General features: G+C 53.7%; 1 protein-coding gene across 1 annotated transcript in view; it reads right to left on the reverse strand.

The window, feature by feature from the left end:
• The window catches only part of JAKMIP3 (Janus kinase and microtubule interacting protein 3), a 73171-nt gene extending 59923 nt beyond the window's left edge, over positions 1–13248 (reverse strand). The window contains exon 1 of the mRNA XM_041743638.1: positions 13034–13248. The gene's annotated coding sequence lies outside the window, so the exon portion shown is untranslated. The remainder of the gene's footprint in view (positions 1–13033) is intronic.
• Positions 13249–20183: the final 6935 nt, after the last annotated feature.

The following is a 20183-nucleotide window of genomic DNA, read 5'->3' on the forward strand; positions in this document are numbered from 1 at the left end:
TTGCGCGCTCCTCCCTTCGCGGGCTCGCAGTTGTGCGCCACGGGGCCTACTGCCTGACGACGGGGCTGCCCTGTCACCTACCCCCTCGCACGTGGAGAACCTGACTGGTTCAGGGCTGGTCCGCCTGTCGCAGCCAGAAGAGAAATTCAGGAAGCACATCGCTCACGGAAAAGGCCTCAGAACGAGGGTTTTGCAGATATAATTTAGGGGGAAACGCTGCAGTGGTTGCTGGCGTCCGTCACGGGTGGAAGAACAGATCGACTGAGGGCTGTTAGCTTGTGTATGATCGTGGGGGGGGGGGTCTGATGGAAGCCGAGAAATGAGGGGGGAAGAGGCCGCGCAGCAGCGGACAAGGATCCGAGCGGGTGCACAGGTCAGCTCTGCCCTGAATCCGCGGGGGCTTTACTCCAGAAATGGCTCTTTAGAGTAAAAGGGAAGTTGCTCAGGGAAGCATCCAGAAACCTCTGTGCTCTGGTGGGAGTCACGGTGGGGATGCCGCGGGCGGGCCACCGCTGGCGCTAGGAGCTCCCGTCCTGAGAACGGCGTCCCTGAGACGGCGAGGCGTGTGGCGCAGACGCCAGGCAGACGAGCTGTTGGGTGCGTGGAGGGCTCAGCAGGGGCCGGCCGGCCGCTTCCACCACTGTAAAGGCACCTGCACTTCCCTGGAAGGTCCCAGAACTTCCTGCTACTGACATGGCTCACATTTAAGTGAGATTTTGTCTACCTTGATTAACCAATATATACTGCGTATCTGTCACCTGAGGACATGCTCACTGGGCACTGGGAGGCTCCGTGGGTGAAGCATCTGCCTTCAGCTCAGGTCATGATCTCGGATCCTGGGATCGAGCCCCGTGTTGGGCTTCTGCTTGGCAGGGAGTCTGCTTCTCCTTCTCCCTCTGCCCTACCCCACCCTGCTCATTCTCTCTCTCTCTCTCTCTCTCATGAATAAATAAAATCTTTAAAAAATAAAAATAAAATAAAAATACACCTATAAATTGCCTTTATTAGTGGTTTTTTTGCAGAATATTTACATTGTTAGTGTAAACCTGAAATTTTCAGCTCCTTCCCATTTTATCCACGGAAACAATTTTTTTTTTTTTAGATTTTTTAAAAATAAAACAAGATTTCTTAGAAACATGACTAATTCCATCCAGCAGAACTACTGTGTTGATTTAGGAAAGAGGGTCAGTAGTTAGCCTGTGAACACACAGGGAACCCTCGGCGAGGGGGGCGTATACTGGTCCCCCAACACTGTCTGCATCCTAAGCCTGGAACGTGTGAACATGGGACTTGATGAGACAACGGGGATTTCACAGGCGTGTTCAGGTTGAGACTCTGAGACGGGGTCTGTGGCCCGATCCAATCACACAAGTCTTAAAGGCAGAGCCCCTTTCCCGGGGAAAGCCTGAGGGGCGCGGCCTGAGGAAGATGTGGCCACCACCACTGGCCTGAGATGGTGAGTCAGGGGTCGACACCACCACTGGGCACAGAGCCTTCAGGTCACATGGCACAGGGACATGGACCGCAAGGTCCCATGGTACAGAGCTGAGCTCTGCTAACACCAGGGAGCAAGGAAACAGACCCCTAGTCCCCACCCTGAACCCCCAGAAAGGACAGCAGCTGGCCACACAGCTGCAGCCATGAAGGAAGATGGACCCACTCAGTGACACCCTGAGACCCTCGTGACCAAGGTGCCCAGAGACAGCACTACACGTGGGACTTGCAGAAATATAACTTTTGGTTGCTCTAGTCAAAGTCATGTCATGTTGCTAAGCAGGATAAACCCCAACCTCGCGAATGCCCATGAATGAGAAAGATCACACGGTTCAGAAACAGGCCCCACATTATAGTCCATATTCGTGATGTTCCACAAGAAGGGGAAGGACTTCACTCAAAAACATTAGATTAGTTGGCTAGTTGTCAGAGAAAAATAGATCTACGGATACTGTCTTCCTAATGAAACTCTAAGTGGATTGAAGAGAACTGAGGATGAAAATCAAAGCAGGGAAAGTAGAAATGAACATTTCTCAAATCTCGGGAGAGAGAGGCCTTCCTAGGCTTAGAGGAGATAAAAGGAATTTGTAACAGGAAAAGCCAACAGATTCCACTAATTAAAAATTTACATCTCCTCATCACAGATGTCGTGCAATTAAGGAGCTAAAAACAAGCTGAAGCAGTATTTGCAGTAAATTCAATTAAAAAGTTAATAACTATATCAGGAGATCATGAAACTCACTGATAAAAACTAAGATCTCACAAGAGAAGTGGGTAAGTACTCAGATAATTTACAAAGAAAGAAAAAAAGTGAGTTTAAATCACAAGAAAACCTCCTCTATTTACAATGTAGAAAAATCACAAGAGAATGACTCATTCATAATCTACAAAATCCTATCTTTCCTTAAGCCTATTGGTCCTGGGATCAAGCCCCGAGTCAGGCTCTCTTCTCTGTTCAGCGGGGAGTCTGCTTCTCCCTCTCCCTCTGCCCGTCCCCCTGCTCGTGCGCTCTCTCTCAAATAAATAAATAAAATCCTTTAAAAAGAAGAAAGAAGAAAGAAAGAAAGAAAGAAAGAAAGAAAGAAAGAAAGAAAAAAAAAGAAAAAGAAAGAAGAAAGAAAGAAAGAAAGAAAGAAAGAAAGAAAGAAAGAAAGAAAAAAAGAAAGAAAAAGAGCTGAAGTCCCAAGGCAACCAAGGCACCAAATTCCAAGGGGTGACCTGCCCGTCTGAAGGGAGGCAAGCACAGGAGCTGGCTCACCGCTGGCAGAGCGCTGGAGAAAGAAATAGGTAAGAAGAAATTAGCTCCCATTTTAACATGATTCTAAGGGCTGGATGTGGGCTGGCAGCTCAGTTTGGAATCACTGGAGCCCAAACACAAGAGTGGTTGAGGGCAGGACAGAGCTGGAAGGGCTCCCTACGGGGTGCAGATGTGCAAGAGGCCGTCTGCTGCCTGGACAGGTACGAGACTCTCCCTCCAACAGAACCCATGTTGCACGCAAAGCAAAAGGCCTTAAGCCAGTGGGAGAAGGTCAGCAAGCCCTCCTGTCCACAAGGTCACTGAGATAAGGATGAAACTAAAATCCCTCCTTCCTTCCGGCCACAGGATCTAAAAAAGAATCCCTACCTCTAGGGTAAGAGTCGAAACCCAAAATGCCTGCCCCTGGAGAGGAAGACAGAGGCCCCCTTGGGCTCAGGGCCCTGCACTGACACAGAGCAGAGCCTGGCTGCTGTGGAGGGGGGCAGGGATCCTCAGAAGGCCGACCGCCCAAGTTCAGGCACATATGCTTCTACGATCTAAGGCTGCCCAGAAGAAACTGAGATCCACTTTCCTCAAAACAAGCTTCACACTGAGTAACAAGCCACATCAGTCTAGCTGGGTGAGGGGCAAGGCTGCAGAAAGGGCCCCTTCTGGGGAGCCGGTGAGCAGGGAGTGTTGGAAGCTGAGGCTGCGTCAGGAACATGGAACAGAGTCTGCGGCACTCCAGGCACCAGACTGAGCAGAGCGTCGGCAGCCTACCATGAGGAATCCGAACCCCGTGCGGGACTGGATGTGATGACAGAAACTACAAACCCCTAACCCAGTTCAGCTACTTCCTGGGTCGATTCAAGCTCACACATTAACTCAAGACGTGTCCGTATCTGTGCTTAAAGATTATTTTCTTCAAATATTGTTTCCTATTCCTCTACAGACAATGTCTGACATTCAATAAAAAATTACAAGACACAGGGCACCTGGGGGACTCAGTCAGTTGAGTGTCTGCCTTCAGCTCAGGTCACAATCCCAGGGTCCTGGGATCGAGACCCATGTCAGGCTCCCTCTCAACAGGGAGTCTGCTTCTCCCTCTCCTTCTGCTGCTCCCCCTACTTATGCTCTCTCCATCTGTCAAATAAATAAATAAAATATTTTTTAAAAATTATGAGAAACAGAAAAAGAAAACAAAAACCAAGGAAAACAACCCACTGTCAAGCAATCAGAAGAACTAGACTCAGAGGCGTGGAGCTGTTCCAGCTAGCAGACATAACATTTAAGTAACTAGGACTAATATGCTCAAGGGTCTAATGGAAAAGATGGACATCATGGATGAAGCAGAGAAATGGGAACTATAGGAAAGGCTCGAGTGGAAACATTAGAAACAATGATCATGACATCAGAGGTGAAGAATTCCTTCAACTGGCTCAGCAGAGGAATCGACACGGCTGAGGGAAATCTCCATGAACCTGAAGACAGGAAACTGTCCAACATGAAACACGGGAGAAGAAGAAAGCAGAGTCTCTAACAGTGTCAGTCAAAGTGGAGCCACCTGGAGGAGGAGGTGGGGGTGGAGTCTCAGAGTAAAATGAGAACACAGGGAGGAGAAATATATAAAGAAATAAAACAACAGGGGATTGTTCAAAATTAGCCAAACACGACAACTGACAGATTCTAGATCCACAAACAGGAAGAGGAAATGTAGACATGTTATAGGCAAACTGATGAAAACCAGAACTAAAGAAAAAGTCTTGAACAGAACCAAAGAACTTGGTTCTTCTGTAAGAAGTTTTTAAAAATAAATATTTTTTAAAAACCCAGAAAATAACAAGTCGAGTCGTGGATAAATTGGAACAGTCATTCATGGTTGGCGGGAATGTAAAATGGCGCAGCTGCTTCAGGAAACAGTCTGACATTTCCTACACAGTTTGATAGTCACCATATGATCCAGCAATTCCATTCCTAGGGATGTACCCCGGAGAGATGAAAAACATGTCCACACAAAGGTCATGGCAGTGTTATTCACAGTAGCCAAAAAGTGGAGATGACACAAATGTTCATCAACTGACAGGTGGACAAATAAACATGGTGTAGCCATATGATGGAACATCATTCAGCAACTAGCAGGAATGACGTACTGATACAGGCTACAGTAGGGATGGACCTTGAAAACACGACATCACATGAAAGAAGCTGGACGTATGAGGTCATATACTGTATGATTCCATTTTTAAGGAAATGTCCAGAAAAGGCAAATTTAGAGAGAAAGAAAGTAGATGAGTGGTTGCCGCAGGCTTAAAACAGGACAACTAAAGGTACAGGGCTTCTTTTTGGGGTGACAGAAATGTTCTAAATCTGTGGTGACAGCTGCATGACCCTGTGAATATATTAAAACCCCGTGAATTCACACTTTCAGTGGGTGACTTCCATATTATTAAAGCTGTTACCAAAAAGGAGGAGAAATAGACTTTTTCAGACAAACAAAAGTTGAAAGGATTTATTGCCAGAAGATCTGAGCTACCAAAAAACATTTAAAAATTCAAGGAAGTTCTTCAGGCAGAAGAGATAATATCAGACGGGAAACTGACCGACATAGAGGAAGGAAGAGTGCTCAAAGTGATAAAAATTAGGGAGTATACAAAAGACTCTTTTCTTATATGTCATCCCTTTAAAAGATGACAAATTATCCACAGCAAAACCAGGAACAAGTGCATTGTGGAGTGCAGAGTACATGGAAGTAAAATATCTGAAAACAATAGAAAAAATGGGAAAGAAAATGAAAGTCATTAATTACACAAGAACTGGCACAATATCAAGAAGGACCGCAGCGAGCTAGAGGTGATTTGGGCCCCTGAAGCGAGCACCGAAAATTCTACTGAAGAGAAGGGCAATGAGGAACCTACAGGTATGTGGGGTCATAAAAATACTCAATCCCACAGAAGTCAAGGAAAGAGGAATAAAGAAGAGTTAACACAAATGGAAAATAAAGGGCAGGAAGCTAGGTTCAAATCCAATCGTGTCATTAAATACTAAAGGTAGATGGGAGGAAAAACACAATTTAAAGGTAGACATTTTCAGATGAGATTTTTTTTTTTAAAGGCAAGCACCACCTTTACACTATCTACAAGAAACTCATTTTAAATAAAATTATGGCATAGATGAGTTAAAAATAAAAGGATGGAAAAAGCTATAATATCTAGCAAGCTCTACACTAAAGAAACTGAAGAGACTGTATTCATGTTACATCATGTAGATTCTCAGAGCAAGGAACATTACCAGGGATTAAGATGGACATTACATAATGAGAAGATAGTTGATACATCGAGAAAGCACAGCAATCAAACAACAGAGCTTCAAAAATACATAAAACCCGGAGGCCTGGAGGGCTCAGTGCATTAAGCATCTGCCTTTGGCTCAGATCATGATCCTGGAGTCCTGGGATCGAGTCTTGCATCGGGCTCCCTGCTCAGCGGGGGGCCTGCCTCTCTCTCTCCTCCCTGCTCGTGCTGTCCTCCCCACTATCTCTGCCTCACTCTCAAATAAATAAATAAAATCTTTAAAAAAAATAAAAATTACATAAATGGAAATGTAAGTATAAATAAGAAGTTTCACACCTAGAATTGGAGACTTTAACACTCAACCTCTCAGGAAGAGGTGAAATAAGTGCACAATAGACCAGTTAAGAGTATAGAAGATTTCAGCAAGACTATCAACCTATTTGACCCAACTGACATTTGTAGGATAGATACATCGTCTAACAACAGAATATGTAGTATTTTTAAGTGCACATATGATATTCATCAAAACATACTACATGCTAAAACATATCACAGCAAAGTTAAAATAACTGAAATGATCCAAAATACATTCTCTGTACCTTCCCCAAGAAAATGAATTAAAAATATATAACAGAAAGATATCAAGAAAACATTTAAGTACTTGGAAATGTTAAACACACCCCCAAATATTACCAAACTGATGAAAACCAGAACTAAAGAAAAAGTCTTGAACAGAACCAAAGAAGTTGGCTCTTCTGTAAGAAGTTTTTAAAAATAAATATTTTTTAAAAACCCAGAAAATAACAAGTCAAGTCGTGGATAAATTGGAACAGGTGAAACAGAAATTGAGAAACTATAAATAAACTAGAAAATATTTTGAACCAAAATGGAAACAGAGGCACAAATACCAGAATTTGTGGATCATAACTGCAGTGGTATAGAGAGGGTACTAAGGACAATAAATGCTTATACTGGGAAAGAGGAAGGTCTCCGATCATCATCTAACCCTAGTCTAAGCTTCTACCTTAAGAATACAGGAAAAGATAAAGTAAATGTAAGGAAAGCAGAATAGAAATAATAAATGTTCATAGAAATCAATAAATTTGAAAACAATAATAAAATAAATAAAAGTAGAAGTTGGTGTTTTGAAAATATTAATAATATTAATAAATCTCTGGAAAGGCTGATCCAGAAAAAAAAAATGAAGACATACATACAATATCGGGAATGGACAAGGGGACATCACTATGCGTCCTACAGATATCAAGAGATAACAAATGAAATGGATAAATTCCTTGAAAGACACAAACTAACAAAGCTCACTCATAACTTGGGTAGCCTTTTATCATTAAAGAAATTGAATTTGGTAAGAATCTTCCAACATGGAACATCCTAGGCAGAGACAGATGCACTGGTGAATCCTCGCAAACGTTCAGTGAAGGAATAATAATTCTCCATCAACTCTTCCAGGAGAGAAGTGAATGCTTAACTTATGTTATGAGGCCAACCTTATTCTGATGCCCAAACCACACAAAGACATCACAAAAAAGAATATCCTTCATTAAGATGGATGCAAAAATCTTTAACAGAATCAACCACTCCAATCCAGCAATACATGAAAAGGATAATACGACGGATCAGATGGGACATGTATAAGAAATGCAGAATCGCTTTAATATTTTTTGAGCGAGTCCCTTTAATTCACCATATTAATACATTGAAGGGAAAAACAAGTCCTCGTCTTGAAAAATGCAGAAAAGCCTTTTGACAAAATTCAAAATCCATTCACAATAAAAACTTTCAGCAAAATAGTCATAAAAGGAACTTCCTTGACTTGATAAAGGCCGTCTATAGAAGAACACTTGCCGCGAATGCCATACTGGATAGGGAAAATCTTACCGTCTTTCCCCTAAGAGAAAGAATAATGCAAACTCCCTACACTCACCACTTGTATTCAAAAGTGAACTAGGAAAAGAACCAGAGGCATTTTTTTCACGTGTGACACGATCGTCGATGTAGGAAATCCCGAAGAATCTACCTGGAACACGGGAGGTTAGCAGGTTGACAGAATTAAAATTCCAAAGAGAAAAATCAATTATGTTTATTAGATATAGTTCTTCATACTAGCAACAAGCTATTTAATCACAAAACAATACCCGTTACAACAGCACCAAAACAGTATGAAATACCTAGGAATCAAGCCAACAAAATATTTACAATATTTGTATGCTTGAAGACTCTACTCGTTCATGAGAGGAAATTAAAGACCAACTAAATGGAGAGATAGCCAGTGTTCATGGATCACAAAACTCAACACTGTTGTGATGTTAATTTTCCCAAAATTGAAATTCAGATGAAACACAGTCCCAACCAAAATCCTAATGGATCTTTTTTTGGATAGACTGACAAGTTGTTTCTAAAATGGCAGTGGAAAAAGTAAACCATCTAAATTCAGCAATTTTGAAAAATAACACATTTGGAGTTGGAAATCACTACCCAACTGCCAGCTCACGATACAGCTATGGTGTGACATTGACGTAAGGACACGCATTTGGGCGCCTGGGGGGCTCAGTCGGTTGAGCAGCTGCCTTTGGCTCAGGTCATGATCCTGGGGTCCTGGGATCGAGCCCTGTGTTGGGCTCCCTGCTCAGTGGGGAGTCTGCTTCTCCCTCTCTCTCTCCCTTTGGGGTCTCCCCACCCCCCTTCTCAAATAAATCAATAAAATCTTTTTAAAAAAGAAACAAAAAACACAGATCAATGAAACAGAAGAACAGACCCGCATAGTCTCTGGTCAATGGTTGTGTAACAAAGGATCCAAGAAAACTCAACGGAGAAAAGACGTTCTTTTGAAGAAATGGTGTTGGAACATTCACACGTCTATATGCCCAAATGAGAAAGCCCCGAACACCCACAGCTCGGCCCGTACCTCACATCGTATTCAGAAATCAAGTCGGAAGGGGTCATGGAACTGAATGAAACACAAACCCACAAAACCTCCAAGTGAAAACACAGGCACAATCATCATGATCTTCGGGCAAAGAAGCAGAGACCATATAAGAAAATATTGACAAACGGGGCTTTATTTTAAATCTTAAATTTCTTGTCTTTGAAAGATGCCGTTAAGCAAAGGAAAACCGGGCAGCCCGGGTGGCTCAGTGGTTTAGTGCCACCTTCAGCCCAGGGTGTGATCCTGGAGACCAGGGATCGAGTCCCGCGTCAGGCTCCCTGCATGGAGCCTGCTTCTCCCTCCCTCTCTCTCTCTCTCTGTCTCTCATTAATAAATAAAGAAAAAGAAAACCACTGCACATTGAGAAAACATATTTGCAAAACACACACCTGATGGAGGACTTGTACCCGGAATACGTAGATATATACGTTCCAAAACTCTCAACGTTCAATAACGAAAAACAACCCAGTTTAAAAACAAACAAAAGCTTTGAAAGACTTGTCACCAAAGCAAGGGACCAGGCAGCAAAGAAGCACATGAAAGGAGGCCCCAGCGATCGTCCGATCGTCCGGGGAATGAGAATAGAGCAAGGTGCTCCCACCCACACCTGCGGCACGGCTGCGGGGGGAAGGCCGGCCACGCCAGGCACTGCGGGCACGCGGGGAACCAGAATTCTCACCCAGGGCTGCTGGGAACGCACAACGGTGCAAGGCTTTGTTACTTCCTGAACAAACGAACCACACACCTACCTAGGATCGGCCTTCGGACGCGCCCAAGGGAAGTGAAAGTCACGTGTGTACAAGGCCGGGACGTGGATGATCCTCGCAGCTCCGTCCGTAACAGCAAAACCAGAAGCAACCCCAAACCCATCAACCGGCACCTGGAAAGACCAACGAGGGCGTAGCCCCACGATGCCGGGGCGGGGGGGGGGGGGGGGGATAAAAACCCAAGGAGGATTCCGGAACGGCACGTGCAACAGTAAGTCTCAACAGAATGGCGCGGAGAGCAGCCAGAGCCACAGCATTCACACTACACGTCCGCATCATACCCGATTCTAGAGGAGCGGAGGCAGCGACAGCGGCCGGCGGCCTGCGGAGACGGGGCGCGGCCGGGAGGGGCGGGAGGCAGGGATGACAAGCCTGTAGACACGGCCGTTACGTTCAGAGACGTTCAGTGCGCCGCCGCCGGTGACCGTCGGGAGCCTGGGCCCAGCCTCCACTGTGGGACCAAGTCCTGCGCAGCGAGATCCGGGCGGCTCTACAGGGAGGCTTGGGGGCTCCTCTGACGGGAACGAGCGGCTGGCGCGAGCAGGAAGACCTGCAAACGGGAACGGATAGAAGGGTCCTAACGACGCCCCCCCCCCCAAAAAAAAGGAAAAAGAGGATATTTTAAAATTTTAATATTTTATTTTGTGGGTCCCTTATCATTTTTTCCTTTTCTAGATTTTTTTAACGGTTCTGTCATGAGAATGCATTCACTTTGTGATTAAAAATCAACCCCGTATTTTAAAGGGGAAGTGCAGCCAATGACCTGTTAGAAGGACCCTGGTGTCTCGCCGGTGCCCGGAACAGGTCCGTGAGGGGCTGCACAGCTGGCCGTCGGGTGCGGGGACCCCGCAGGCCGAGCACACTGCGCCCACGTGTGTCCATGGAGGTTGTGAGCCGAGGACACGGCGGGGAGGAGGCTTTTCTTCTTTCTTCCCTGAGTTTGCTCCAGTGGTGGAGACATGGCCCCAGCCTGCTGCCCTGGCGCCCGCCAGGACGGGGCCCCACAGGCCTTTTAAAAGCCGTGCCACCTGGGCATCCCCTGGACGGCACCTCGTGGACGGTTCCCCTGGATGGCACCACCTGGACGGCACCCCCTGGATGACACCTCCTAGACGGCATCCCCTGGACGGCACCCCCTGGATGGCACCTCCTAGACGGCATCCCCTGGACAGCACCTCCTGGACGGCACCTCCTGGACGGCATCCCTGGATGTCACCTCCTAGACGGCATCCCCTGGACAGCACCCCCTGGATGGCACCTCCTGGACGGCGCCTCCTGGATAGAATCTCCTGGATGACACCTTTTTGGACGGCACCTCCTGGACAGCACCTCCTGGATGGCACCTCCTGGATAGAACCTCCTGGATGACACCTTTTTGGACGGAACCTCCTGGACGGCACTCCCTGGATGGCATCCCCTGGACAGCACCTCCTGGACGGCATCCCCTGGACGGCACCTCCTGGACACTGCGCAGTCTCACTGCGGAGACGCTGCGTGCGAAGCGGAGGCTTACCGAGACTCCAGGTGTCTGGTCTTGAACATTCACGGCCTTCCCTTTGGGTCAAAGCCCTCGTCGCGGGCAGAAGAGAATCCCTGGCAGAGGCCCCTTCCCATAGGCTTGGATCTGGCTGCACGTCGAGGCCCAACCGTCTGCGGCCCAGGTGCGGGTTCCTACGCCCCATCTCGCCAGCGGTGCCGGTCCCTGAGCTGTTGCTAGTGCTGGCCCCCCGGGGCCCCGGAGAAGGGTGCCGGAGGGGCGACCACGGCCCAGAACACCTGCCCTGTGCACCCAGAGAGGGCCGGCTCCCCTCACCGTGCTCCTCGAAGCCCACGCTGGGTGCTGGACCAACGGCGCCACGTCTGAGGTGGGACTCGGGCGCCCATGCGCGTGTGCAGGAGGACGGGCCGGGGTTGGTTCCAGAAAGACCGCGGCTCTGTGGCCTGGGCCTCCTCAGCGTCTGCTCGACACAGGGCTGCACCAGCGACCATGCGGCTTGCGTGTCTGGAAACTGGGCAGGAGGGAGCACACAGATGTGGCGGCTGTCCTGCGTGGATCGCCGTGTCGCTGTGACGCCTCCAGCAGCTCACGCTTCAATCAGAGCAGCCGGTTCCACGGTGCGTGGGGACCGACGGTGTCGTCTCCCTGGGGGGGGCCCGGCTGCGGGAACACCTCCCAGCTGCTCAGATGTCAGCGGGCCTTAACGTGCTGGGCCCACCAGGGCGTCCGCGTGGCCCCGGGAACCGCGCTCCCTGCCCGCGATCCGGGGGATGTGCCCGAGGTCAGCACGGAGTCACGGAGACGGAGACTGGCACAGACGTGCCGCCCCCGGAACCTGGGACCGAGGCCGCGCCCTGGCCTGACCTGCTCCTCTGGGACGCCCGCCGCTCACCCGTTCAGAGGCTCGGGCCTGCTGAGAATCTTCCAGGTCCGCAGCTCTGGTCCGGGCTGCAATCGAAGGAAACCCTGCTCTGGCTGTTACCCGCTCCCCGCGCCGATGGAGCCGAGCCGAGCGGGGGCAAGCGTCCACACCGCCAGCCCGTGTCCACGCCGCCCGCCTAGTGTCAGGGTCCCCGTGATGCTGTCTCCACCACAGCCCTGCCTGCCGCTACGCAACCACCGGTTCCCCTGAGCGGCCAGAGGGACCGGGCGGGGGTTGGAAACCACTTAATAAGCTGTTGTTTCCCCCAAAACACAATTTCCTCAAATAAGGAGTGTGGTGTCCGAGGACAAGACGTGTGTCCTGTTAAGTGTCACAGAGAAGAGGCCCCCAACCAGGGGCAGGGGCGGCCGATAAGGGTGAGCGAGAGCCATCCACGTGCCCGTACTGAGCAGCCAAACCAGGCCCCGAGGAACCCCCTGCACCGCCGGTCCCACTGGGGGACCAGGGAGCCCCGGGGCCTGGGGCCGGTGCTGCGTTCCGGGGTGCCCAGCAGCGCCTGCACGCGGAGGGCCCGGCCTGGCACCCCCGCACCCCGCGGCTGCCGTGGGGACGCGCTCCAGCCTGGGAAGCTGTGGTGCCCGGCAGGAGAGGCCCACTGCCCACGGGGTGCCAGGCCCCACACCCCGATGGGCTCGGGGGCACAGAGGGACGCCGTCCCCGGCCTCCCGGCCCGCGTGTTCTCTGCACACCCGGGATGACAGTCCACGCTGCTGGCTCCCAGCTCCGTGGGTCTGATGCTAAACACAGACGCGGACTCTAAGGGAACAAGCGTGTGCACAAAGCCCCAATGCCCAGGCCGAGGGCAGCGACGCCCCTGCCGGCCTCAGCCCCCCGCCCCCGCCCCGCCCCGCCCTCACCTCCGCGCTGTCTGACCCGGATCCTCGGATCCTCGGATCCTCGGCGCGGGACTCAGGCCGGCTGCAGCCCGCTCCCAGGTTCTATGACTCAGCAGAGCGCTTGGCTTTTATCTTTCAGTTGGAATTTGCCAGCCGCGCATCCAGGGGGAGGGACGTCTCCACCGCGTCTCTAAGCAGATGCCGAGCGATCCCCAGCTCTGCCGACCGCTTCTCAGGAACGCCCAGCGCCGCTCAGTCCCCAGACCGCGTAGACGGCTACGGGCGGGGGAGGAGGCGGGCAGGCAAAGGCAGGGCCCCGCAGCCGGGCCACCGTCCCCGTCATCGTCACCGCGTGCGCACCCGGGGGGGATCCCGGAGCCAGGGCTGCTCCGCCACAGCCTCACGGGGACAAGGGAGAAACGCGGGCCGCTGGGCGAGGCCTGGCCGCGGAGCTCGCCTCGGGGTCCAGCGGCTCTGGGAGGGCGGCTCCGTCCTGTCCCGGGTCCTTAGAAAATCCCCTCTGGACTTGAAGGGGCTCGGAGGCCAATAATCAGAAGGCACTTCCACTCCAAAAGGAAGCTTGATTTTAAGTGGTGGGGCGCTAGGATTGGGATCCATCAAACCCTGAGGAATGAAAACAGAATGAGCCCGACGAGTAAGACGGGCGCCAGTCGCGCGACCGAGGAGCGGGGATCTCCTTGCAGCCAAACCCCGCGGGAAAGCTCCGCAGAAGCAAAGTGAAAGGGGGGAGGCTCTCGGGGAAGAGCAGGTCCTGCAGGGTCCGGAGCTGGAGGGCACCCGGGACAGCTGGGCGGCGCGATCCGGAAACAGTCACCACCCAGGATGCAGATGCCCCCCCACGCCCGGGACCTCGGCCTCCACTGCCCCCGGGTCTGGAACCAGGAGGGGACTGGGCTCCCCGCCGCGTAGGGCCCGATCCTTGGCCCGTGAGGGTGCTAGTTGCCCCTCTGCGCCCAGCCCGCCCCGCACCCACCCTTCCCTTGCACCCCAGCTCTTCAACGTGGGCACAAATGTCCAAATTTCACCCCATCCCAGACCCGGCGGGCGTCTTTCTGACACGAACCCACAGCGCGGTCCCGATAACATCCGGCACGGCGATGATAATGCGGGAAATGGCAGGTGTGGGTGATCCTTGTGCTCGTCTACACCCGGGTAAGCAACACATTGGAACAAATGACCAAGCTAAGGCTGGGGCCGAGCCTTCCACGACGGGGACAACACCGTCCTGGGTGCTTCACGGCCGCTAATCTGCGAGAGCCCCACCGGCTCATTGTCACTGCTGTCTCTACAGCGCAGGTGGGGAAACTGAGGCCCGGAGAGGCTTGCCCCGGGTCACACAGCTGACGGGGGCTGGAGCGGCGTGCACCGGAGCGGGGCGGGGGGCAGGGGGTCTCCGGAGACCAGGTCCACACCGCAGGGCGCCTGAGATGAGGACGGTTACGGGGGCGGCGGTGGGGGGGGGCCGTTCCGGTCACAGGGCAGCTGCCGGCCAGGCCAGACGGAGGGACACAGCAGGTGCGCAGCCGTGAGCCCAGCAGCGACGCCTAGAAATCCGTCCCAAGGAAACGACAGAGTAACGGCGCTCGGGCAGGTGCGGTCCGACAAACACCCGGTGGCACCCACCCTGTGCCCGGCACGGCCCTCGCGACTTCAAAGCCAACTCACTGGAGGATGATCGTGGTAACGTTGCCCGTAGCATGACGCTGACACCTGGAAGCACCCTCGGTGTCCACACAGAGACGACTCCGTGAACACGGAATGTGCGTGTGCCAGAACACAGGGGCACCGTCGGACACGCTGGTCCACGCTTGCTGCCATGGAAGGAGGCGAACACCACACTGAGTAAGGTCTTTCAAAAGCCAGTGTGTATGGGGACGCCTGGCTGGCTCCGTGGGTGGAGCGGGCAACTCTCGACCCCCAGGTTGTAAGTTCAAGCCCCGTGTTGGGTATAGAGAGGACTTACAAGTAAAATCTTTAAAAATTGTGATAAAATCGTGATAATAGGGGCACCTGGGTGGCTCAGTGGTTGAGCGTCTGCCTTGGGCCCAGGGCGTGACCCCGGGAGTCCTGGGATCGAGTCCCGCATCGGGCCCACTTCTCCCTCTGCCTGTGTCTCTGCCTCTCTCTCTGTGTCTCTCATGAATAAATAAAATCTTTAAAAAAAATCATGATAATAAATATATAAAAATTTTAAAGCCGGTTTGTATAATGCCATCTTTGTAAGCGTCTGCATGAGACACAGACACAGAGACCAACAGAGTAGGGTAGAGAGCCAAGGTAGCAACCCTTGCATATGTGGCCAAGGATTTCTGACAAGGTGCCAAGAGCACTCGATGCAGAAGGACAATCTTTTCAACAACTGGTGCTGGGAAGACGGGGTGTCCCCACGCGAAGGGATGAAGCTGGACCCTTCCTAACCCCACACGCTGGAATGAGCTCAAATGACATCAAAGGTCTAAATGCAAGACCTAAAACTACAAAGACCTTTATAAGAAAACGTAGGATCAAAGCTTCATGACGCTGGACATGACAATGATTTCTTGGACACGATGCCAAAGGCACAGTGAGCAAGAAGTGGTCGAACTGGGCTTCATGAAAATTTTAAAATGTCATGAATCGGGGCGCCCAGGGGGCTCCGTCGGTGAAGCATCCACCTTCGGTTCAGGTCACGATTCCAGGGTCCTGGAATCGAGTCCTGCGTCGGGCTCCCTGCTCAGTGGGGAGTCTGCTTCTCCCTCTGCCTCTGCCCCTGCTTGTGTTCTCTCTCTCTTTCTCTCTCTCTCAAATAAGTAAATAAAATATTTTTATTTTTTATTTTTTTAAAATAAAATTTTTTTTAAAATAAAAATAAAAATTTTGTGCGAGACACACTATCCACAGAGTCCAAAAGGCACAGAACAGGGAAAAAAATGTTTGCAAATCGTGCATCTGACGAGGGATTAGTATCCCGAATACATAGAGAACTCCTACAACTCAACAACAAAGAAAATAAACAAAAAACGACTTCTGTCTTCCAATAAACTTAGGCGCGTGCACAGACCCACCTACAGGCCCCTCATCACTGTCGCCAGCATGTCCCTCGCAGAGGGTCCTCGCATAGGCGCCCGAGGGCGGGTGTCCGTCCCTTCCAAACCCCCCGGGGGGCTGGGGTGGGGAGCGCGGGGTGCACCGAGGGCCGTGCTGAGCCCCAGAACTTCAGGAGCAGTTTGCTCATTCAAGTCACGGCTGTTTTCCTGAGCCAGGAAGCGGCACGTGCGCCTTGTAGAGAATGTCGAGAAACCACGGGGGCTCGCCTACGAAGGCCACCCCCCCCCCGCCCGCCGGGAGACCTGGGAGGAGCGGGCCTCCCTTCCACCCCGGCCCCGAAGGTCTCGGAGGCCCCGATGAGCGTCCAGGACGGATCCCCGCGGCCCGACGGCACCGAGGAGCTGTGGCAAGGGTGGCCCAGGAGCACCGTGCAACCCCCAGGCATGGCCACTTTCGTCTCTGCGACCGGTCGCTGTCCGGAGGGCCCACCTCTGCGCCCGCCCCACCCAGGTGTCACGTCTGCGGCTGCCCCAGGCCTCCTCCCTCCCTCCCGGAGCCTGGCTGTGCCCCAGGCCACTCCACACGCGCCCACTGCTGCCCCAGGGCTCCGGGTGTCGGCCCGCCCCCCCCCACCCAGGGTCCATCCCCGGTTACGCTGCCCCCTCCCCCAAGGCCACCCTCTCCCGCCCCAGGGCATGACCCCACCCCACCGGCCACCAAGCCTGACCATGGTCCCTGCTCCCAGGCCCCTGCCCTCAGGCCCACGCCTCGCCTCCCGCCAGGACCCTCTCTGGGCCCCCCTGGGTCACGCTCAGCCCCCGGCACCGCGGCTCTCGGCTCTCGTCACCCAGACCCACCCAGGCGTGGACGACGTGTCTTCATTATAATTTGCTTCGTTGGTCTTGAGAAACAGCAGAAACGCTGTCACTCCACACGTGTCCTTTGCATTCGGCTTCGCTCGAGCGACACCAAGTCCTCCATGTCTCGGCTCACGGGTGCTCGTAGACCCGTCGCTCTCAGCTCGCTCCCGCGTGGGTGCACATGTCACATGTCTGTTTCCCGCCGCCCCTCCCACCTTCACAAAGGACGATGCTGCAGTGAGCACAGCCCCGCACGCATCTGCGTCTGCTCCGAAGGCTCTGGGCAGGTGCCCGCCGGGGACGCTCTCCAGAGCCGCCACCAGGGCCCCGGGACGTGCCTGTGCCCCCCCACAGCGTGATGCCGGCCCCTGGCTGGGGGGCCCTGCCGCAGGCCCGGCTGCAGCTCTGACTCCCGACGAGGCGGCTCATCTTCACTGTGCCAGTCGCTGGCCGCGCTTCTGCCCCCGCCATCCTCCGTCCCTCCCGTCACCTTTGTCACCTTTGTCTCTGTCGCTTACTTGTCCTTCGTGGCTGCCAAGGAGGCCAGGATATAGTCTGGATGTTAACTTCTGTTGGTAAAGTCTTGGCGAGTCTTTCTCTCTCTCTCTCTCTTTTTTTTTTTTAAGATTTTATTTATTTATTCATGAGAGACACACAGAGAGAGGCAGAGACACAGGCCGAGGGAGAAGCAGGCTCCCGCCGACCAGGGAGCCCGATGCGGGACTCGACCCCGGGACCCCGGGATCCATCTTTTCCTCTGTTTTATGATGGTTTGTTTCTTGCTTAAGAAATGCTGCCCCGACGCACCAAGGCACCCTCCGAAGTTCGTTTTCGGGGATCGTCTCGCGTGGAAAGCCAACGTGCCGTCCCCCTTAGCGAGGATGCCGACCGTCCCTCCGCCGTCGTGGTGCCAGCGGGGCCTGCTCACCTCGCGCTCCCGGGGCTCCGCGCCACCTGGTTCGTCCTCAAGCTGCACCAACGTCACACCGCTCGGTTACACAGTTGTCAGAAGTCTTGACGTCTGGCCGGGCGCGTCTACTTTGCCCTGTTGCTTTTCGAACTTGGCTTTTTTTTTTTTTTTTGACATTGATTCGTCTACGTCAACGTGTCCAGAGCAAGGAAGCCCACGGGGATCCTGAGGGGAATGACACCCAACGTACCCGTTAACTGGGAAGCGGCTGACGTCTTCTTGAGACCAAGTCTTTCCGCGACCTCGTAGAGCTCTCCATCCATTTAGGATTTTTTTTTTATGTCTCTCCACGAAGCTGGACATCTTCTCCCAAGGGGTCTGCACGCCGTCTGCTGTGTCTTCCGCCGGAGCCTCACGTCCGCGCTACCATCACGCGAGGCGCATCGAGAGTCGCTGCCGCCTCTCCTCGCTGTCACCGGCGGCGAGCTGCCGTAGAGAAACAGTGTCGATTTTTTTTTTAAGATTTTAAGTCGCGTCCACACCCAACTGGAGCTCCGAGTCACAGCCCCGGGATCGAGAGTCGCCTGCGCCACCGCCTGAGCCCGCCAGGCGCCCCGTAATTGGTGTCTCTCCACTGACCCTGTGCCGGCAGCTTCCCGGGTCCCTTAGCCCCGCGGCCCCGGCCTGCCTTCCCCGGGCCGCGGTTCTGCTGCGCCTCTGCGGTTCGTGGGTGCGAACTAGCCTCCTGCACTCCGGGCTGCACGGGACCTGCCGCGCGATCGGAGGCAGGCGCGGGGATTAGCATCCTCCTCTCAGGCCGGTCTCGAAGGGAAATGCTCTGCGTGGCCAGCCCCCGCGCATCACGTTTGCGGCAGGATCCCCTCGGCTTCTGCTCCTCAGGTTAGAGACGCCCCCGTATCCCAAATTTGCTAAGTGCAGGGTTTTAAACGTCTTGCGGGCGGCTGTTACGATTTATGAAACGCTTTTCCTGCATCTGTATCGCCCTGTCCCCATCCCTTGGAGCCACCCTTGCGTCCCCGCCCACGCCCCAGGGTCGCCTGCCTGGACCGTCTTACCGTTGCTCCTGGTGGGGGGTCCGGTCCCATCATTTCAAGCCCCGAACCTGGGAGAGCACAGGTTGGCTCTTGAGTCTCCCTGACACGCGTCCCGCCCCGAGTGAGTAGCGAGCGACAAGGTCACCCCTCAGGCCTGCTGGGCACTTGCAGCCCTCCTGGGGTGGGGCATTTAAGGGTCCGAGCACCCACCGGGTTTGTCTCTGCCTGCCCCCTCCCCGCCCCTCCCCTGCTCTCTCCCCGCAGCCCCTTCCACCCAGCAGCCGGGGGAGGGCGTGGAGGCCTCCCACCCTCCCGCCATCTCGGCCACCTTGCCAGCAATCCCATTTACGTCTGACGCTGCAGCTCCATCGCCCTGACACGGAAAGCTTCCAACACGAGGTCAACTTCCCAACTCCCGTGTGCTCCTCCGCGGCGACGTCGGCCTCGGGACACCGGGAGCCCAGTGGGTGCACGTGGCCCAGGGCTGGGTGGGCCTAGCTCTGCCTGGCAGCACCTCCCGCGGGTGTGCCACTGTCCTGAGCTCAGACACCCCGAGGGACTGTCCTCTGACCCCGAGGACAGGGCAACGCAGACCCACTGGCACGGACACACGCGGCGGGGCCGGAGCCTGCAGGACAGCTTGGCCGTCACACGTGGCCGCAGGTACCACGTAAAACACCGACTTCCCTGGGAAATACACGCACCGTGTGTGTGAAGGACCCTCCCGACCCGGATGAGTGAACGATTCCCGCCTCCACCCTCCGGGCAGTAGCCTTGCTCCAGAAGATTCCTGGCCAACCTCAGCTCCTACAAAGACCTCAGACAGGCCTCCCACCGCGGGAGGACCAGTGTCCCCTGGTGGGTGCAGCACAGAGACCATCACAGGGGCTTCATCGCACCCCCTTCCCTGGGAACCCGGCAACCCCGTCGCCAGCACCCGGCCCCACGGAGCTTTCCAGAAGAAAGCCCCGCCCCTGCCCCGTGGCCTGTAGCAGAGACACACGGAGGAAACGGGGCCCCAAGGCACGGGCGCCTCTCGGCATCAGACAGCAGAGCACCGTTGTGGGGTTCCCTCCCCGCCAGGGCCGTCGTGTGCAGGGAGCCTGGGGACAATCCCCAGAACAGAAGGCACAGGGCCCCCGGGCCCGGAGACAGAGGCCCCGCCCCTCAGGCTGGAGGCGCCTCGAGATCCAGAGCCAAAGCCTGTAGGGTCAGTAGTCCCTTCCGCCGAGATCATGTGCGACTCTGCAACCACCCGGGGCCGCACTCACCCCTGGTCACGGTGCCTGTGACACGAG

Source organism: Vulpes lagopus, chromosome 2 (genome assembly GCF_018345385.1).
Source record: "Vulpes lagopus strain Blue_001 chromosome 2, ASM1834538v1, whole genome shotgun sequence".
Taxonomy (NCBI): domain Eukaryota; kingdom Metazoa; phylum Chordata; class Mammalia; order Carnivora; family Canidae; genus Vulpes; species Vulpes lagopus.